Genomic DNA, 19,370 nt, shown 5'->3' with positions numbered 1-19,370 from the left:
CATGGGTCCTAGGCAACTCAACAACAAAGTCCATGGAGACAGTGTGCCAGGGATACGGTGGTACTGGAATAGGGTGTAGCAGTCCTATCGAAGGCTGAGATGTGTTTTTCCCATGAGCGTAAACGGCACAACGGTTTATGTAGGTGTAAACATCAGTACCCATTGAGGGCCACCAGAAATGTTGTTGTAGTAGGTCTAGGGTTTTAGCATGTCCTGGATGATCGGACAGCACATGGTCATGACACATGTATAGTGCTTGTTGTCTGTGTTCCATCGTCGGTAGATGGAAGCGGTCTCCTTTGTACAGGTATCTGTTCTGTGCGGTGATACCTTTGAGCTCCCCTATCCATGATGCGGTGTCTTTCTGTTCCAAGACGTTGTGGAGATGAGAGAGAAAGGCCGAAGTAGGTACCACCCCTTGACAACAGTGTTCAGGAATGATGGGCGCGGACCCAGCTACCGGCGTGGTCTCATCGGTTTCCTCAAGCCGGGACAACGCGTGGGCTTTGGCGTTTTCTCTGCCAGGTCGGTAAGTGATGAGAAATGAGTATTCGTTGAGGAACAGAGTCCAACGCAACTGCCTGGAGGTAAGGGATCGAGCTGAACGAAGGAACTGCAGGTTCCTGTGATCAGTGTAGAAGGTCACTGGCTGCTTAGCGTCCTTCAGATAATGACGCCATTCCTCGAACGTGGCTTTGATGACTAACAGTTCATGGTCTGATATAGTGTAATTACGTTCGGCTGGTAGCAGTTTCCTGGAGTAGAAAGCCACAGGGTGCAACAGGCCCGTTTCAGCGTTTCTCTGAGAGAGCACACCCCCCAGGGCATCTTGTGAGGCATCTGCCTCCACTATGTAAGGCTGCTCGGCGTCGGGATGTACCAAGATGGGAGCCGTGGTGAACCTTGTTTTCAGTTCTCTGAAGCCTTGTTCGGCCTTGTGGTCCCATTGGAACTGGGCTCCTTTCCTTAACAACCGGGTGATGGGAGTCACCAATGTGGAGAAACCCACAATGAAGCGGCGATAGTAATTCGTGAATCCCAGGAACCTCTGGACGTGTTTCACAGAGCTGGGGGATGGCCATTACAGTATAGCCTCAACCTTCTTGTTATCCATTTGAATACCTGCAGGGGTTATGATGTGTCCCAGGAATTCAACGGAAGTGGTGTGGAAAACGCTCTTCTCTAATTTCACGTACAAGCCATGCTGCTGCAGCCGCTGTAAGATGGTGCATACATGATGAACGTGCTCTGGTATGTTGTTGGAAAAAATCAAGATGTCTTCTATGTAGACAACGCAAAACAGATCAGGGAATTCCCTCAGCACTTCATCGATGAAGTACTGGAAAGCAGCAGGAGCGTTGCAGAGTCTGAAAGGCATGACTTCGTACTTGAAGAGGCCATATTTGGTTCTGAACGCGGTCTTCCATTCGTCACCCTTCCGGACTCTGATGAGGGGTAAGCTCTGCGCAGGTCCAGCTTGGTGTATATGTTGGCGTCCTTTACCTGGTCCAGCAGATTGGATATCAAGGGGAAGGGGTATCGTTTTTTTACCGTAATAGCGTTCATGGCCCTAAAATCGATGCACGTTTGTAGATCACCCTCCTTCTTTGCCACGAAGAAGAGAGGAGATGACACAGGCGATCTGGAATGGCGTATAAACCCGTTAAGCAGATATTCGTCTAGGTAGTTGTGTAGGTGCTCGTTTTCCTTTTCCGTAAGGGAATAAATACGGCTACAAGGAAGCGTGGAGCCTGGTATTAGATCGATCCAGCAGTCAAAGCTGCAATGCGGAAGAAGTGTGTTTGCTCCCTTTTTATCGAACACGGTAGCAAGGCTCGAGTAGTCTTCGGGCACTCCTCCTTGGGAGACCATACCCATTCCAGTCCGGGGTAAGGCATGGGCCTGTACCTCCATGGTGCTCGGAGAGTTTGTCTGCGGGTAACAAGATGCAGAACAGTGGGCCGAATCCAGTGACACAACCCTGGATGCCCAATCAATACGGGGTTGTGGTACACCAACCAAGGAAGGCCTAATATCAACAGGAACTGGGGTGCATCGATCACGTCAAATACAATAGTTTCCGTGTGGTTGTTATCAAACGTCATCCTCATGTCCTCAGTCTGAAAGTGGATAAGACCAGAGGTAAGGTCAGTGCCATCAACTTCTTTTACCGTTTCGGGTTTCTCCTTGTGTACCGTGGCCATACCCAGCTCCGTCATGTATCGAGTGTCGATGAAGTTTCCGGTGGCTGCTGAATCGATAAGGGCTGTCACCTGCCATCTCTGGCCTGACAGATTCTGTAGTGTGACACTCACACCCAAAGGATGGTTGTTGACACACAAGGAAGGGGTTGGGGTTGTGGAATGCGAAGAACCCTGTAGGCGGACCCCACGGTCTACCGGGTTTCCTCGTTTCCCGGTATGTCTCCTTTGGTGATCGGAAGCGCAAACGGTTTCTTCCCTCTTGGTCTGCTTGGCTTTACTAGGCATTCCCGAACGAAGTATCCGCTTTAGCCACAATACAGGCACTGGTTCTGTTTCCTCCTCTTTTCACGTTCTTCCCTGGAAAGAGGCCCCCGGATACCACCGATCTGCATCAGTTCAGGAGTCTCAGGGGACGAAGCCGCTTCCTCAGTATTTATTTCTTTCTTTGTACGCCAGGAATCGGGAGTCGCTTCCCTTGGTTTTTTCGGTCTTATGCTCCTGCACCCGGAAATTAAGCTTGACCACCAGATTGATAAAGGTACCTATTTCTTCTGGGGGTTCCGGTATCTGGGAAAGTAGGTCCTTGAGTTCATCTCGTAGGCCTTGATAGAACATGGACACTTTTTTGGTTTCGGGCCAACGTGCTTCGATGACCAACCTACTAAACACGGTGATGTAGTGTTGCAGGTCTGAGTTGCCCTGTTTCAAACCAAAGAGCTCGTTGTCTGCTGCTTGCATGAAGGTATGACAGGCGAACATCCTTCGCATGGTCTCCTTGAACACTGACATGTTATACAGCATGGGGTCATCATTCTCCACCAAGGATATGGACCACTGGGAAGCATCATCACCTAAGTAGGACAGTATGAACGCGACCTTGGATGCATCGTCTGGAAAGGCTGAGGCTCGGGCCATGAAGTGCAAGTGACACTGATGCAGGAAGACACTGTATTTGGTGCTATCCCCATAAAAGCGCTCTGGTGGTGCTAACTGTACTGTGTGAGGGGCTATCACCTGTATGGTTGTGTCATGGGACGCATGTGAGGCAAAACCCTCTGGATTGAACAAAGGTGGTCTCAATAGCCCTTCCTGCCTAACCCTCGTGGAAGGAGACGGACCCCAAGGCCCTGTGAGACCGCCTGCCACCTGATTTTGTAACGTTGTTATGTCCTGCCGTAGGCTAAAGTTTTCTGCCTGCATGCTGGTAAGCATAGCTGCTATGTCCTGGAAGGTGATCTCGGGATCGCTCATGTCACCTGGGCGAGATAATCAACTTGGGCTTTGGATACTGTCAGGACCCTGCTCGCCTTACCGTAATCTGGCGGGGCGATCTCACAGAGATGACATGAGCATCCACCACCGTCTCCACCTACCCCTAGTAGAAGCTGAGACTAACAAAGATGTAGATGGGACCGGGTGAAGATGCCAGGGAAACAAAGGATGGGTTGTGGAATGAACGGGATGGTGACCTCTTGTTCCTTCTGACCCCTTGAGAGATGCCACCTGGAAATGGAGAGCAGGGAAGGATTACTACCAATGAAACATGCACACTTCCACTCTCTTCCTGAAAGCAATCTTACAGATTCATCAGCATAATCACCTTGTGGAAGGTACTAGGGAATATCATTAGCAAGGTCTGCAGGTCATCAACGTAGGCTGCAAAGCATATTAGCACTTCTGTGCATAGGACAACCAGAAAAACAAGCAAGCGCTCCTGCGCGTAGAAAAACCCAACAGTAACTTAGTGCTCCTGCGCCTAGAATAACCAGAAAACAAGCAAGCGCTCCTGCGCATAGAAAAGCCCCCAAAGCAATTTAGCGCTCCTGCGCATGGAAATACCTGACCCCAGCAAGCGCTCCTGCGCGTAGATAAACCCAAAAGTAATTAGCGCTCCTGCGCATGGAAATGCTCCCAAAAGTAATTAGCGATCCTGCGCATGGAAATCCCTGACCCCAGCAAACGCTCCAGTGCGTGGAAGCCAGGAATAAACCAAGTGGTCCTGCGTTGTGCTCAGTGGTCACAGGATCAGTTTACAGCGAGTGGCAAGATGTGACAAGAACCAGAAGCGTACCTTAAAAATCAGACACACGCCGAGCTCGAATCTCTCTGTCAGGAGTCTCAGGGGACGAAGCCGCTTCCTCAGTATTTATTTATTTCTTTGTACGCCAGGAATCGGGAGTCGCTTCCCTTGGTTTTTTCGGTCTTATGCTCCTGCACCCGGAAATTAAGCTTGACCACCAGATTGATAAAGGTACCTATTTCTTCTGGGGGTTCCGGTATCTGGGAAAGTAGGTCCTTGAGTTCATCTCGTAGGCCTTGATAGAACACGGACACTTTTTTGGTTTCGGGCCAACGTGCTTCGATGACCAACCTACTAAACACGGTGATGTAGTGTTGCAGGTCTGAGTTGCCCTGTTTCAAACCAAAGAGCTCGTTGTCTGCTGCTTGCATGAAGGTATGACAGGCGAACATCCTTCGCATGGTCTCCTTGAACACTGACAGGTTATACAGCATGGGGTCATCATTCTCCACCAAGGATATGGACCACTGGGAAGCATCATCACCTAAGTAGGACAGTATGAACGCGACCTTGGATGCATCGTCTGGAAAGGCTGAGGCTCGGGCCATGAAGTGCAAGTGACACTGATGCAGGAAGACACTGTATTTGGTGCTATCCCCATAAAAGCGCTCTGGTGGTGCTAACTGTACTGTGTGAGGGGCTATCACCTGTATGGTTGTGTCATGGGACGCATGTGAGGCAAAACCCTCTGGATTGAACAAAGGTGGTCTCAATAGCCCTTCCTGCCTAACCCTCGTGGAAGGAGACGAACCCCAAGGCCCTGTGAGACCGCCTGCCACCTGATTTTGTAACGTTGTTATGTCCTGCCGTAGGCTAAAGTTTTCTGCCTGCATGCTGGTAAGCATAGCCGCTATGTCCTGGAAGGTGATCTCGGGATCGCTCATGTCACCTGGGCGAGATAATCAACTTGGGCTTTGGATACTGTCAGGACCCTGCTCGCCTTACCGTAATCTGGCGGGGCGATCTCGCAGAGATGACATGAGCATCCACCACCGTCTCCACCTACCCCTAGTAGAAGCTGAGACTAACAAAGATGTAGATGGGACCGGGGGAAGATGGCAGGGAAACAAAGGATGGGTTGTGGAATGAACGGGATGGTGACCTCTTGTTCCTTCTGACCCCTTGAGAGATGCCACCTGGAAATGGAGAGCAGGGAAGGATTACTACCAATGAAACATGCCCACTTCCACTCTCTTCCTGAAAGCAATCTTACAGATTCATCAGCATAATCACCTTGTGGAAGGTACTAGGGAATATCATTAGCAAGGTCTACAGGTCATCAACGTAGGCTGCAAAGCATATTAGCACTTCTGTGCATAGGACAACCAGAAAAACAAGCAAGCGCTCCTGCGCGTAGAAAAACCCAACAGTAACTTAGTGCTCCTGCGCCTAGAATAACCAGAAAACAAGCAAGCGCTCCTGCGCATAGAAAAGCCCCCAAAGCAATTTAGCGCTCCTGCGCATGGAAATCCCTGACCCCAGCAAGCGCTCCTGCGCGTAGATAAACCCAAAAGTAATTAGCGCTCCTGCGCATGGAAATGCTCCCAAAAGTAATTAGCGATCCTGCGCATGGAAATCCCTGACCCCAGCAAACGCTCCAGTGCGTGGAAGCCAGGAATAAACCAAGTGGTCCTGCGTTGTGCTCAGTGGTCACAGGATCAGTTTACAGCGAGTGGCAAGATGTGACAAGAACCAGAAGCGTACCTTAAAAATCAGAGACACGCCGAGCTCGAATCTCTCTGTCAGGAGTCTCAGGGGACGAAGCCGCTTCCTCAGTATTTATTTATTTCTTTGTACGCCAGGAATCGGGAGTCGCAAGGGGAGGTTTGGCTCTCCCTAATCTGAGATTATATCATTGGTCATGTCTCATGACACAAATGTCTATTTTGTTTCAACAAGAGAGTGATTCTGGCGTCATTACTTCACCAGCTCAGGATTTACCGTCCATTTTTGAGGTGTTAATCGGGGAAAAGGCAAGGGGGTTGATGTGGCGGGAAGTGGACCGTAGGTATTATAAAAGGCCCCGCTTGAAGATTCTGGAAGGGGTCTGGGAGGTTTGGAAGGCTGCCTCCAAATTTTGCAAAATCCCAAAAGTCAACCGTTATCTCCACCTGTATAACTCAAGTTTACTTCCGTATGTCGGAGTCGACAGGAATTTATCGATCTGGAAGAATGATGGCATTAGGACCCTCGGGGATATATGGGGTGTTTACGAACCATTGAGTTTTGAAGCCATTCAACAAAGGTTTGGCATTCCGGTCACGCATTGGTTTTTGTATGGTCAAGTCGCTCGGTGCTTAAAGGCATTGAGACCAAAGCCTTTGTTAATGGAGGAGGCCCCATTATTAGAACTGTTATTGGCCGGGTGTATAAAAATTAAAGGGCTTTATAAGCAATTTGTATCGGAATTACAAGACGATCTAGAAAAAATGGAGGTAGGCCTAGCTCGGAAACTGAGAGATCCGGATGTTGATCTAGACCTAGCCATATCCCTGAATAAAGAAGTTTTAAGATCCACCAATTTGAGGGCCCAACATTATAAAACAGTATTCAATCTTTATTATTCCCCTGCAAAACTATTCGCATGGGGGGTTAGGGGGGACGATAGATGCCCCAGATGTAATGCTGGGCAAGCTGACCTGCTGCATATGTTTTTCTATTGCAGCTCATTGTCTCTAATACAGAGAGAAATCTGTAAGTTTTGGGAGGGGCTGCTAGGTCATAAGATCGATCTATCTCCTACCTTGATGTTACTGGGCTGTGATCATAAGCAGAAACTGGTTCAAAGTGAGGAAGCGCTGGTTTTTATTTCGGTGGCGGTTTTACGGATTTTAATCTCGTCAGGTTGGAAAGATACTTTGGCCCCCTCCTTCCAAATGTGGCTCGCAAGACTGCTGAGTATCCATAATATAGAGAGTCGTTTATATGAGCAGAAAGGCAAGAGAAAGAGAGATTTTGGTAGGAAATTGTGGGCCCCGATTACAACATGGAGGGAGATGACGGGTAGCTCTTCGAATTAGCTCTTCGAATTAGACTCATAAATCTTAAAAAATCTGCTTTTATAAGTCTTATTGGTTGGTATTTTATCCTTTTGTACTCTGTGCTGATTTCTTCATGTATTTTTTCATGTATATATGCTGATGCCTTTTCTATCGATGTATTCAAACTGCAAACAATAAAAATTATTTAAAAAAAAAAAAAAGGAATCTGGAGTCGCTTCCCTTGGTTTTTTCGGTCTTATGCTCCTGCACCTGGAAATTAAGCTTGACCACCAGATTGATAAAGGTACCTATTTCTTCTGGGGGTTCCGGTATCTGGGAAAGTAGGTCCTTGAGTTCATCACGTAGGCCTTGATAGAACACGGACACTTTTTTGGTTTCGGGCCAACGTGCTTCGATGACCAACCTACTAAACACGGTGATGTAGTGTTGCAGGTCTGAGTTGCCCTGTTTCAAACCAAAGAGCTCGTTGTCTGCTGCTTGCATGAAGGTATGACAGGCGAACATCCTTCGCATGGTCTCCTTGAACACTGACAGGTTATACAGCATGGGGTCATCATTCTCCACCAAGGATATGGACCACTGGGAAGCATCATCACCTAAGTAGGACAGTATGAACGCGACCTTGGATGCATCGTCTGGAAAGGCTGAGGCTCGGGCCATGAAGTGCAAGTGACACTGATGCAGGAAGACACTGTATTTGGTGCTATCCCCATAAAAGCGCTCTGGTGGTGCTAACTGTACTGTGTGAGGGGCTATCACCTGTATGGTTGTGTCATGGGACGCATGTGAGGCAAAACCCTCTGGATTGAACAAAGGTGGTCTCAATAGCCCTTCCTGCCTAACCCTCGTGGAAGGAGACGAACCCCAAGGCCCTGTGAGACCGCCTGCCACCTGATTTTGTAACGTTGTTATGTCCTGCCGTAGGCTAAAGTTTTCTGCCTGCATGCTGGTAAGCATAGCCGCTATGTCCTGGAAGGTGATCTCGGGATCGCTCATGTCACCTGGGCGAGATAATCAACTTGGGCTTTGGATACTGTCAGGACCCTGCTCGCCTTACCGTAATCTGGCGGGGCGATCTCGCAGAGATGACATGAGCATCCACCACCGTCTCCACCTACCCCTAGTAGAAGCTGAGACTAACAAAGATGTAGATGGGACCGGGGGAAGATGGCAGGGAAACAAAGGATGGGTTGTGGAATGAACGGGATGGTGACCTCTTGTTCCTTCTGACCCCTTGAGAGATGCCACCTGGAAATGGAGAGCAGGGAAGGATTACTACCAATGAAACATGCCCACTTCCACTCTCTTCCTGAAAGCAATCTTACAGATTCATCAGCATAATCACCTTGTGGAAGGTACTAGGGAATATCATTAGCAAGGTCTACAGGTCATCAACGTAGGCTGCAAAGCATATTAGCACTTCTGTGCATAGGACAACCAGAAAAACAAGCAAGCGCTCCTGCGCGTAGAAAAACCCAACAGTAACTTAGTGCTCCTGCGCCTAGAATAACCAGAAAACAAGCAAGCGCTCCTGCGCATAGAAAAGCCCCCAAAGCAATTTAGCGCTCCTGCGCATGGAAATCCCTGACCCCAGCAAGCGCTCCTGCGCGTAGATAAACCCAAAAGTAATTAGCGCTCCTGCGCATGGAAATGCTCCCAAAAGTAATTAGCGATCCTGCGCATGGAAATCCCTGACCCCAGCAAACGCTCCAGTGCGTGGAAGCCAGGAATAAACCAAGTGGTCCTGCGTTGTGCTCAGTGGTCACAGGATCAGTTTACAGCGAGTGGCAAGATGTGACAAGAACCAGAAGCGTACCTTAAAAATCAGAGACACGCCGAGCTCGAATCTCTCTGTCAGGAGTCTCAGGGGATGAAGCCGCTTCCTCAGTATTTATTTATTTCTTTGTACGCCAGGAATCGGGAGTCGCAAGGGGAGGTTTGGCTCTCCCTAATCTGAGATTATATCATTGGTCATGTCTCATGACACAAATGTCTATTTTGTTTCAACAAGAGAGTGATTCTGGCGTCATTACTTCACCAGCTCAGGATTTACCGTCCATTTTTGAGGTGTTAATCGGGGAAAAGGCAAGGGGGTTGATGTGGCGGGAAGTGGACCGTAGGTATTATAAAAGGCCCCGCTTGAAGATTCTGGAAGGGGTCTGGGAGGTTTGGAAGGCTGCCTCCAAATTTTGCAAAATCCCAAAAGTCAACCGTTATCTCCACCTGTATAACTCAAGTTTACTTCCGTATGTCGGAGTCGACAGGAATTTATCGATCTGGAAGAATTATGGCATTAGGACCCTCGGGGATATATGGGGTGTTTACGAACCATTGAGTTTTGAAGCCATTCAACAAAGGTTTGGCATTCCGGTCACGCATTGGTTTTTGTATGGTCAAGTCGCTCGGTGCTTAAAGGCATTGAGACCAAAGCCTTTGTTAATGGAGGAGGCCCCATTATTAGAACTGTTATTGGCCGGGTGTATAAAAATTAAAGGGCTTTATAAGCAATTTGTATCGGAATTACAAGACGATCTAGAAAAAATGGAGGTAGGCCTAGCTCGGAAACTGGGAGATCCGGATGTTGATCTAGACCTAGCCATATCCCTGAATAAAGAAGTTTTTAGATCCACCAATTTGAGGGCCCAACATTATAAAACAGTATTCAATCTTTATTATTCCCCTGCAAAACTATTCGCATGGGGGGTTAGGGGGGACGATAGATGCCCCAGATGTAATGCTGGGCAAGCTGACCTGCTGCATATGTTTTTCTATTGCAGCTCATTGTCTCTAATACAGAGAGAAATCTGTAAGTTTTGGGAGGGGCTGCTAGGTCATAAGATCGATCTATCTCCTACCTTGATGTTACTGGGCTGTGATCATAAGCAGAAACTGGTTCAAAGTGAGGAAGCGCTGGTTTTTATTTCGGTGGCGGTTTTACGGATTTTAATCTCGTCAGGTTGGAAAGATACTTTGGCCCCCTCCTTCCAAATGTGGCTCGCAAGACTGCTGAGTATCCATAATATAGAGAGTCGTTTATATGAGCAGAAAGGCAAGAGAAAGAGAGATTTTGGTAGGAAATTGTGGGCCCCGATTACAACATGGAGGGAGATGACGGGTAGCTCTTCGAATTAGACTCATAAATCTTAAAAAATCTGCTTTTATAAGTCTTATTGGTTGGTATTTTATCCTTTTGTACTCTGTGCTGATTTCTTCATGTATTTTTTCATGTATATATGCTGATGCCTTTTCTATCGATGTATTCAAACTGCAAACAATAAAAATTATTCAAAAAAAAAAAAAAGGAATCTGGAGTCGCTTCCCTTGGTTTTTTCGGTCTTATGCTCCTGCACCTGGAAATTAAGCTTGACCACCAGATTGATAAAGGTACCTATTTCTTCTGGGGGTTCCGGTATCTGGGAAAGTAGGTCCTTGAGTTCATCACGTAGGCCTTGATAGAACACGGACACTTTTTTGGTTTCGGGCCAACGTGCTTCGATGACCAACCTACTAAACACGGTGATGTAGTGTTGCAGGTCTGAGTTGCCCTGTTTCAAACCAAAGAGCTCGTTGTCTGCTGCTTGCATGAAGGTATGACAGGCGAACATCCTTCGCATGGTCTCCTTGAACACTGACAGGTTATACAGCATGGGGTCATCATTCTCCACCAAGGATATGGACCACTGGGAAGCATCATCACCTAAGTAGGACAGTATGAACGCGACCTTGGATGCATCGTCTGGAAAGGCTGAGGCTCGGGCCATGAAGTGCAAGTGACACTGATGCAGGAAGACACTGTATTTGGTGCTATCCCCATAAAAGCGCTCTGGTGGTGCTAACTGTACTGTGTGAGGGGCTATCACCTGTATGGTTGTGTCATGGGACGCATGTGAGGCAAAACCCTCTGGATTGAACAAAGGTGGTCTCAATAGCCCTTCCTGCCTAACCCTCGTGGAAGGAGACGGACCCCAAGGCCCTGTGAGACCGCCTGCCACCTGATTTTGTAACGTTGTTATGTCCTGTCGTAGGCTAAAGTTTTCTGCCTGCATGCTGGTAAGCATAGCCGCTATGTCCTGGAAGGTGATCTCGGGATCGCTCATGTCACCTGGGCAAGATAATCAACTTGGGCTTTGGATACTGTCAGGACCCTGCTCGCCTTACTGTAATCTGGCGGGGCGATCTCGCAGAGATGACATGAGCATCCACCACCGTCTCCACCTACCCCTAGTAGAAGCTGAGACTAACAAAGATGTAGATGGGACCGGGGGAAGATGCCAGGGAAACAAAGGATGGGTTGTGGAATGAATGGGATGGTGACCTCTTGTTCTTTCTGACCCCTTGAGAGATGCCACCTGGAAATGGAGAGCAGGGAAGGATTACTACCAATGAAACATGCACACTTCCACTCTCTTCCTGAAAGCAATCTTACAGATTCATCAGCATAATCACCTTGTGGAAGGTACTAGGAAATATCATTAGCAAGGTCTACAGGTCATCAACGTAGGCTGCAAAGCATATTAGCACTTCTGTGCATAGGACAACCAGAAAAACAAGCAAGCGCTCCTGCGCGTAGAAAAACCCAACAGTAACTTAGTGCTCCTGCGCCTAGAATAACCAGAAAACAAGCAAGCGCTCCTGCGCATAGAAAAGCCCCCAAAGCAATTTAGCGCTCCTGCGCATGGAAATCCCTGACCCCAGCAAGCGCTCCTGCGCGTAGATAAACCCAAAAGTAATTAGCGCTCCTGCGCATGGAAATACTCCCAAAAGTAATTAGCGATCCTGCGCATGGAAATCCCTGACCCCAGCAAACGCTCCAGTGCGTGGAAGCCAGGAATAAACCAAGTGGTCCTGCGTTGTGCTCAGTGGTCACAGGATCAGTTTACAGCGAGTGGCAAGATGTGACAAGAACCAGAAGCGTACCTTAAAAATCAGAGACACGCCAAGCTCGAATCTCTCTGTCAGGAAAAGTCACGGGAGCTGAGGTTCGAGGTGTCCTGTGCGGCGAAGGCATTAATCCAAAGCACGGACGCAATGGGAACTGCGTTGGTTATGCGGATTCCCCGGATGCGCTGTGATCAAGGTGACGTCAGCTTCCGGTCTCTTGAAGCTAGACCGCTGACCTTGCGCCGTTCACCAGGAACCGAATCAACCTCCCGCATTCATTCAGGGAGACGGTGGAGCCGGAATCGTGACAGATCCTCTGTCATCTAATGAATTCATCCAATAGGTCCAGAATGCTGTTGGAAGATTGAAACATGCATGTGTAGTTCCAACTCTGGGGCTAAGAAGTCAGTAAACAAGCAACTATCTCAGTACTTCTAACAGTGCTTTACTCCTGTCCAGGTAATCTGGCTTCCTTTTATCTCACAGCACATAGGTTGCTCTCATAGCAGTCTTAATTATCTTGAGAATGATCTCAGACCAAGGGGGGTTGGCAGCCCTCATCCTCCTGGACCTCTGTGCTACCTTTACCACTGTTAGCCACTTTGTTCTGTTCGACAAGCTGGAAAGTTTTGGGGATGGTGGAGTTGCACTGGAGGGGTTGTGCTCATATCTAAGAGGAAGGAGCCAAGCATGTGGGCATGTGGCCAAGCAGAGTTCTGTGTGCACCCCCTCCCCCCCAGTTTTATCCTACAAAATCCTCTCTTCCTCTGCCCGAAAGCGGGCATCAGTGTTGGATCATGGTGTGAGTTCTGCAAACCTGATGCAGACAGCAGACATTCAAATCCTGAAAGCCGAATAGTGGTGCAGAGCATGTGTCTCTTTCCCTACTGCGTGCAGAGGGCAGAAGCCTGCAACTGCATGGTGAGGTGTATTTTGGGGGCGGAGACCCGTGCTGTGCATGGGGAGCAAATTGGCTATTCCTCCCCTGGGCCTGAGACAAGACAACTGCACGTAGGAAGAGGATGCTAAGGGACTGAGAGAATGGAGTGCGGGGGCAAGTACGGCAACCAGAACAGATCTTCCTCACCCCGCTTTGGGGCATGAGCTGCCTTGCTGAGCCGGGAGACACTGAGGGCGATAAGATTATCAGGACCCTCCTGCCTTGACAACCAGGAGCTGCCTAGAAGTACAGGAACTGCATTGCCCTTTCGTGTGCCAAGAGTGAGGCACAGCAGCGGTGGCCTGAGCCATGAGCCCCCACAGTAGTGGCCCCTTGTCTGGCTGGGGTGGAGTATGCACAGTAACCCATTGACCCGTCAACACCATTACCAACTGCATTGTTACAGGCCCATATAAACTGAACAGAGGAATCCACAGGGGGGAATGTGCCACCAGATTCCCACAGACACCAAATACCCAGAAAGTCAGCGGTGGTGTGGGGGCGAAGTGTGGGGCCCTCCCACACTGGGTACTGGAAACCTGTGTGCTGACACTCAAGAGACAAGGGAGAGATGGTTAAATCAAATACCATTAGACAGGGGAGAACCAGCGGCCGATCGCCCCAGTGCCCAAGGCTGTATCAATACCCCCTGCCACCATGGTGGAGAAAAAAACTGCCAAAACACTCAGAGAAATTTTCTGAATTGTTGCAGGCAGGAGTGGACATTAAATTCTCCCTGGGTCGGTAGATCGACACATTGGTGGTAGAAAGTGGACTTCCTCCTCGAAGACCACAAACTGAGTGACCGTATGGACACTGTGGAATCAACGCTGGCCATGTTGCTGCCAACACAAACTGGGGCCAAGGCTCAGATTACAACATTAAAAGAGGAAGTCTGGCTGCTACAACTGATCGAAGAGGACTTGAAGTGCCATATACGCCACAACAATTTTGGAGTGGTGGGTGTGCCAGATAAGATAGAGGGCCCCAGTGTGGAACTATTTTTTGAAAAACTGGCTAGCCAACTCGGTCCTTGGGAACAAATATCCACATTCTTCTCAGTGGAGAGGTTATATAGAGTCCCCAGCCGCCGACCTCCACCTGATGACCCACCCCACCCCACTCTGTCAAGGTGCGCATGTTTAACTACAGAGTTGGAGAGAATATACTGCAGCGTGATCATGCCAAGGGACCCTGACAAGTTGAGAACAGCAAGAGAAATGATTTTTTTCAACTATACTGCGCAAGTGCAAAGGAAATGGGAATTGTGTAGAGAGATCAAGCGTCAACTATGTCAATTAAATATCAAATATGCCCTATTGTTGCTGACGTGCCTCAGAATACAGGATGGTGAGAATGTAATCTTCTTTCAGACGCCATCAGAGGTGTGCAACTGTTTGGAGACCAGAGGAGTAGTGCATCCGACAACCGGGGTAGGGAACAAAGGACGGGGGGTGACCACCTGCAAGGACATGTCGAAAAGCAACCAGGAAGACAAGCCATAAACCATCCATGGAATAGGCTGCACAAGAGAGAGCACAGGTGGTGGTAGAGATGGAGACAAGGGAACAGAGGGCATAGATTTGAGATCAGAGATATTCATGCCTCCTGAACGAGACTCTATTGATAAAGTGGTGGAGTGCCTGTGTACTGGGCCAAACATCACACCAATGACTGCAGACCTTGAGTCCTGACATGGCAATAAAGATAGAAACCTCCCCACCAGACACCCCCCATTGGGGGAAAGTGTCAAGCCTGCGGCGAGGCCTCTCATCAAGTGACCTGTTATTCAGATACTGCTGCCCAAGGGTGGGGTACCAACATGAAATCCAGGAGACATGCACTTAGAAGTGCTGGTGAGACTTTACACACTGGCAGTAGCCACGATATCCCGCAAACCAAACAGAACAGTTTGCACACGCTGTATGTGCAGTTCGTTTGGCTGAGAAAGTTTCAGAACTTGACTTCGGGAGTTAGTTTTGGGGATTAGTTCTCAAGACACAGCACTTGAAGCTATATAGGTACATGAGTAGTGTCATGAAGATTGCAGCAGAGCGATGTGGAGGAAACAGTGAACACTCTGAGAAGTTGTGCATAACACAACGAGATGGCGCTTGACAGATTCACTTTTCTGACGTGGAACGTGTGTGGCAATGCCGTGTGTGTAACACATAAGATACACATATACCTCAAATGTAGACAGGTGCATTTTGCTTGTCAGCCGGAGACTCGCCTGGTGGCCGGTGAACTGTGGAGATTGACTATGAGATGGAGAGGCAGTATATAAGGTACCTCCTACTCCAGTTCTGCCAGGGGGGTATTTATATAGGTAGCTCCTGGAGTGCCATTTGCCACATGAAACCCTATTTTAGACTAGGAGGGACAATATATGGTGGTTGAAGTTGATTTAGATGGGATAGTGGCTCTCTATGCCTCAAATGCCACTCAGACCACTTTTTATCTGCGACTCACCCTGCGCTTCTGGCAACTGTGAAGTACCCTACCATTTGGTTTGAGGATTTTAACTGTGTCCAAGATCTGAATCTGGATACATCCCATCCACCAGTGTTGGGAGCACAGGCATTAACCAGTGCCCGAATGTTAAGGAAATGGACTACCCACACTCAAGCTATGATATTATGGAGGGCATCATAGCCACCACCAGAGAATTCTCCCATTATTCTGGGGTGCACACATTACATACCAGAATAGGCATGGCCTTTGGGACAGCGGAGATGTGTGCTGGGCTAGCAGCTGAAGAATACCCGGGCTGGACATTGTTAGCTCTGTAGTCGGAGAGACCGCACCACAAAATCCCTAATTGGTGCCAGCCAACAGACACTACATAACCTGATAGAGACGGCAATAGAGCAATACTTTACTGACAATCTAGGTACGGCCGCAGATGCTTCTGTGGAGTAGCCCATGTTTTATGTTCTCCTAAGGGAGATATGCATATCAGAGGTGGTTGGCAAAAATAAAGCGCTCCACAGGGTGCTCACACACAGAAACATGTATTAGGAACTTAGAAAACCAGAGTGGGATGGATGCAGGAGTATGGACGGCCCTTGTGGACCTGAGAAAAGAGTACAATGAGATGCTATTTTGACTATGCTGCCTGCATAACAAGGAATACACTGCACACCAGCATGCTTCAGGCGAAAAAGCTGGTGCCATGGTCGTATAGCTGAGTAAGATGGGAGACACCCTGAACGCCAATAAGTGCCATACACACCCATGATGGAACGATAGTTAATGCGCAGAAGAGCATTAACACGGTATTCCACTCTTACTATAACAAGCTCTATGAGGCCTTCCCAGGGGTCTCCCAGGATACATTAATACAGTATTCAGACCAGCTGGCCCTACTGACCCTCTCAGGTCCAGAGACAAGCACAACGAACAATACACTCCAATCGAAACGGTTTTGTTCCAGGAAGGAAGACATTCCTCAACCGTCGACGGCTATTCTGCATTATGGACTGGGCCAAGCGAAATAATGTTCAATGTTGGATAGCATTTCTCGATATCAAAAAAGCATTTGACACACTGAGTTGGCTATTCCTGTTCACGGTGTTCTGCAGAATGAGAGGGGTCGGGAATTCCAGACTGTAAAGGGCTTGTTAGCGCGTATGCGCACAGGCACAGAGATTTCCAACTTCATAACCTTAAAGAGAGGTACCAGGCAGGGCTGCCCTCTCTCCCCTATAACTTTTGCATTGGCCTGGAACCCCTTGCAAGCATAGTGCAATCTAATTGCCCTGACAGGGGAATAACCATTGGTCAGCAGACTCATAATATATTTTTATACTCTTAGGATGCCCTAATTTATCTACCGACCAACAGCTCCCATGTCCCACAGCTAATTGAGCACCTCAACAAATATGGAGTCATTTCGGGTCTCAAGATCAATTGGGACAAATTGTGCCTTTTCACTTCACTGAAAATCCCTGTGGAATTGCCACTCTCCCTCACCATCCCTTCCCCCTTTGAGGAAATTCGATGCATTTGAATACCTAGGTGTCACTGTGTATCATGATGAGCATGGCCTTACAAATGGAAATCTAGTGAGACTCGTAACGATGACTTGACATTCCTTACAATTTAGGACATAGTTGCCATTGGCATCCATGGGGAGTATTGCGATCTCCAAAATATTGATGCAACCCTGGTTGTTGTACTTCTTTTCTGCCATGCCGGTGGTGCTGCCCTTCACTTTCCACAGGGAGCTACAGGGGGTACTTACATACTTGACATGGGGGACCAGCAGACGCAGAGTGTTGCTGCCGTAACTGTAGGCTCCTCCAGATGATGGTTGGTTGGGGGCACCAAATTATCAATTATACTACACTGCAGGCCAAATACAGTGGACAGAATGTTGGCTGGCAGAGGCCAGCACGTGGGAGTGTGAGAAGGTGTTGGCCGAGAAGGGAGAGTGGGGTGTTTTCAAACTATCTGTCGCGGGAGACCAGACAAGAGAATATTTTACTAAGAGTTTTTAGGGTATGCTGGAAAAAAATATACCCCTGCATGGGTAGGACAGTTACCATATTTTACAGAACTGCTTATTTGATCCATGCCTGAAATACGAATACGAACAAGTGGACAGAAGCAAGAGTGACACAAAGGTGAGACTTGTCCATGAACGGGAAATTACGCATTTTCACTGATTTAAGAGAATTGTATGAGTTGAGTCCGGTGCACTTCCTGCTATTTGGAGGCACTGACTATAGTAAAGAGGCAGACCGGAAGGAATCCACACACTGTGCCCGAACCAGAATTGGGCTTGACAGTACTGTTAACATGCGGAAGTCAGCAAAAGGCGGTCACAGATATACAGGGGACTGCGGAGCCCGATGTTACAGGCGAGAGAACAATTAAATATCTACTGGGGAAAGAGATCAAGACGGGAACTAGGACTGACTGCATGGGAATCAGTAAAAAAGGTATCCATAAATGCTACACTGCTCTACCCCTAGTTTAACAAAATTCACCACACCTACTTCACATCGAAAAAGGGTGGGACGAATGTACACCGGGGCACATAACGCAGATATTATTATACTGTATTCCCTTTTTATGATGGTTTAAATTAAAGTAAAACATACAAATGTCGATTGGCAAAGTTGATCCTAGATTTCCAGATATCATGCATGTGCTATGCGGATGACACCCAAATCATTCTGAGATTGAATGTTCAAAGCTTTATTGAGAATCTTTACTTTTCTCCAGACATTGTTAAAGTATCTGCTACCTGCTTCCATTTACTAAAGGTTTTAAGGAAATTCCTGCTGCTCTTTCTAAAAGCTGAGACCCATTCATAGACAAATAAGTCTTGGTCCTGGTCCAATAGGAACAGTCCAACCCTAACTGCCAAACCAGGTCCTCTGTGAACCAAAACACAAGCCAGTCCTGACTGGTTTTGCCCTCATTGGGACTTATCCTTCAGGTGCGAATCCGATCTTGGGTTACTTGTGTATTGCTTTAGGGAGGACCTGGCCTGGCAGTTTGGGCTCGGCTGTTCCTATTGCATATGACTGGGTCTAAGCTGAGGTGGCATGGTAGGCAAAAGAAGAATGGGTTGGGATGCTACCCAGAGTGAGTGCATTTGGTTATATGTATTGCAAGCATTTCTTCCATCACTTTTTGTGTGTTTGATGCAACACTGCAGTTTTAATCCAGATCTTTAGGGACAGTCTAATCGGTGGGATGGCTTGGATCTGTGAGGTCTCATGACAACACGAATTTAGGAGGCCATATGGGAGCGAGGTGTGTTGAGAGGGGACCTCCATTATACCATGCACAGGGGCCCCCTTAGGTTTGGTTTTGCCAGCTCTGTTCGTTTACTGAAACTACATGGGCATCGACTTGTACCACTGCACTAATAAGAGTCACATGCACCTTCGATTTCCCAGTCAGTAACTGCCATACTTTAGATGTCTTGTTCAGGGATGTAATATGTTGTCCCTCACATTTCCTCCTACACCCATGCTGTCCTTGTGGATTTCAAACAAAAAGGTGGAATTTTTTAGTTTGTAGGGGTATATTTTATGTTGCGTCCCTGTTTCTTGCACAAAATAGATTTCTGAAATTTACTATAGCCCTATATTCTGCTGCCGAGGGCTATGCCGGTTGTTAAAGGGCCTGAAACCAAGTTATAGGCCTGGGCCACTGGCATGGTCCTATACCGGGGTGGGGACCTTTAACAACAGATATAGCCAGAGGCAGAAGGGCTATAAAGCCATTAGAACATTCCACCCACT

At 48.0% G+C, this 19,370-nt stretch overlaps 1 protein-coding gene across 2 annotated transcripts in view; it reads left to right on the top strand.

Annotated features, from left to right (window-relative positions):
* Positions 1-19,370, top strand: part of ODAD2 (outer dynein arm docking complex subunit 2) — a 1,108,894-nt gene that overhangs the window by 194,422 nt on the left and 895,102 nt on the right. The gene's annotated exons all lie outside the window — the stretch shown is intronic.

The sequence above is a fragment of the Triturus cristatus genome, chromosome 10 (genome assembly GCF_964204655.1).
Source record: "Triturus cristatus chromosome 10, aTriCri1.1, whole genome shotgun sequence".
NCBI lineage: Eukaryota > Metazoa > Chordata > Amphibia > Caudata > Salamandridae > Triturus > Triturus cristatus.
Note: the sequence above shows the minus strand (reverse complement) of the source record. Positions and strands in the feature narration are given on the sequence as shown.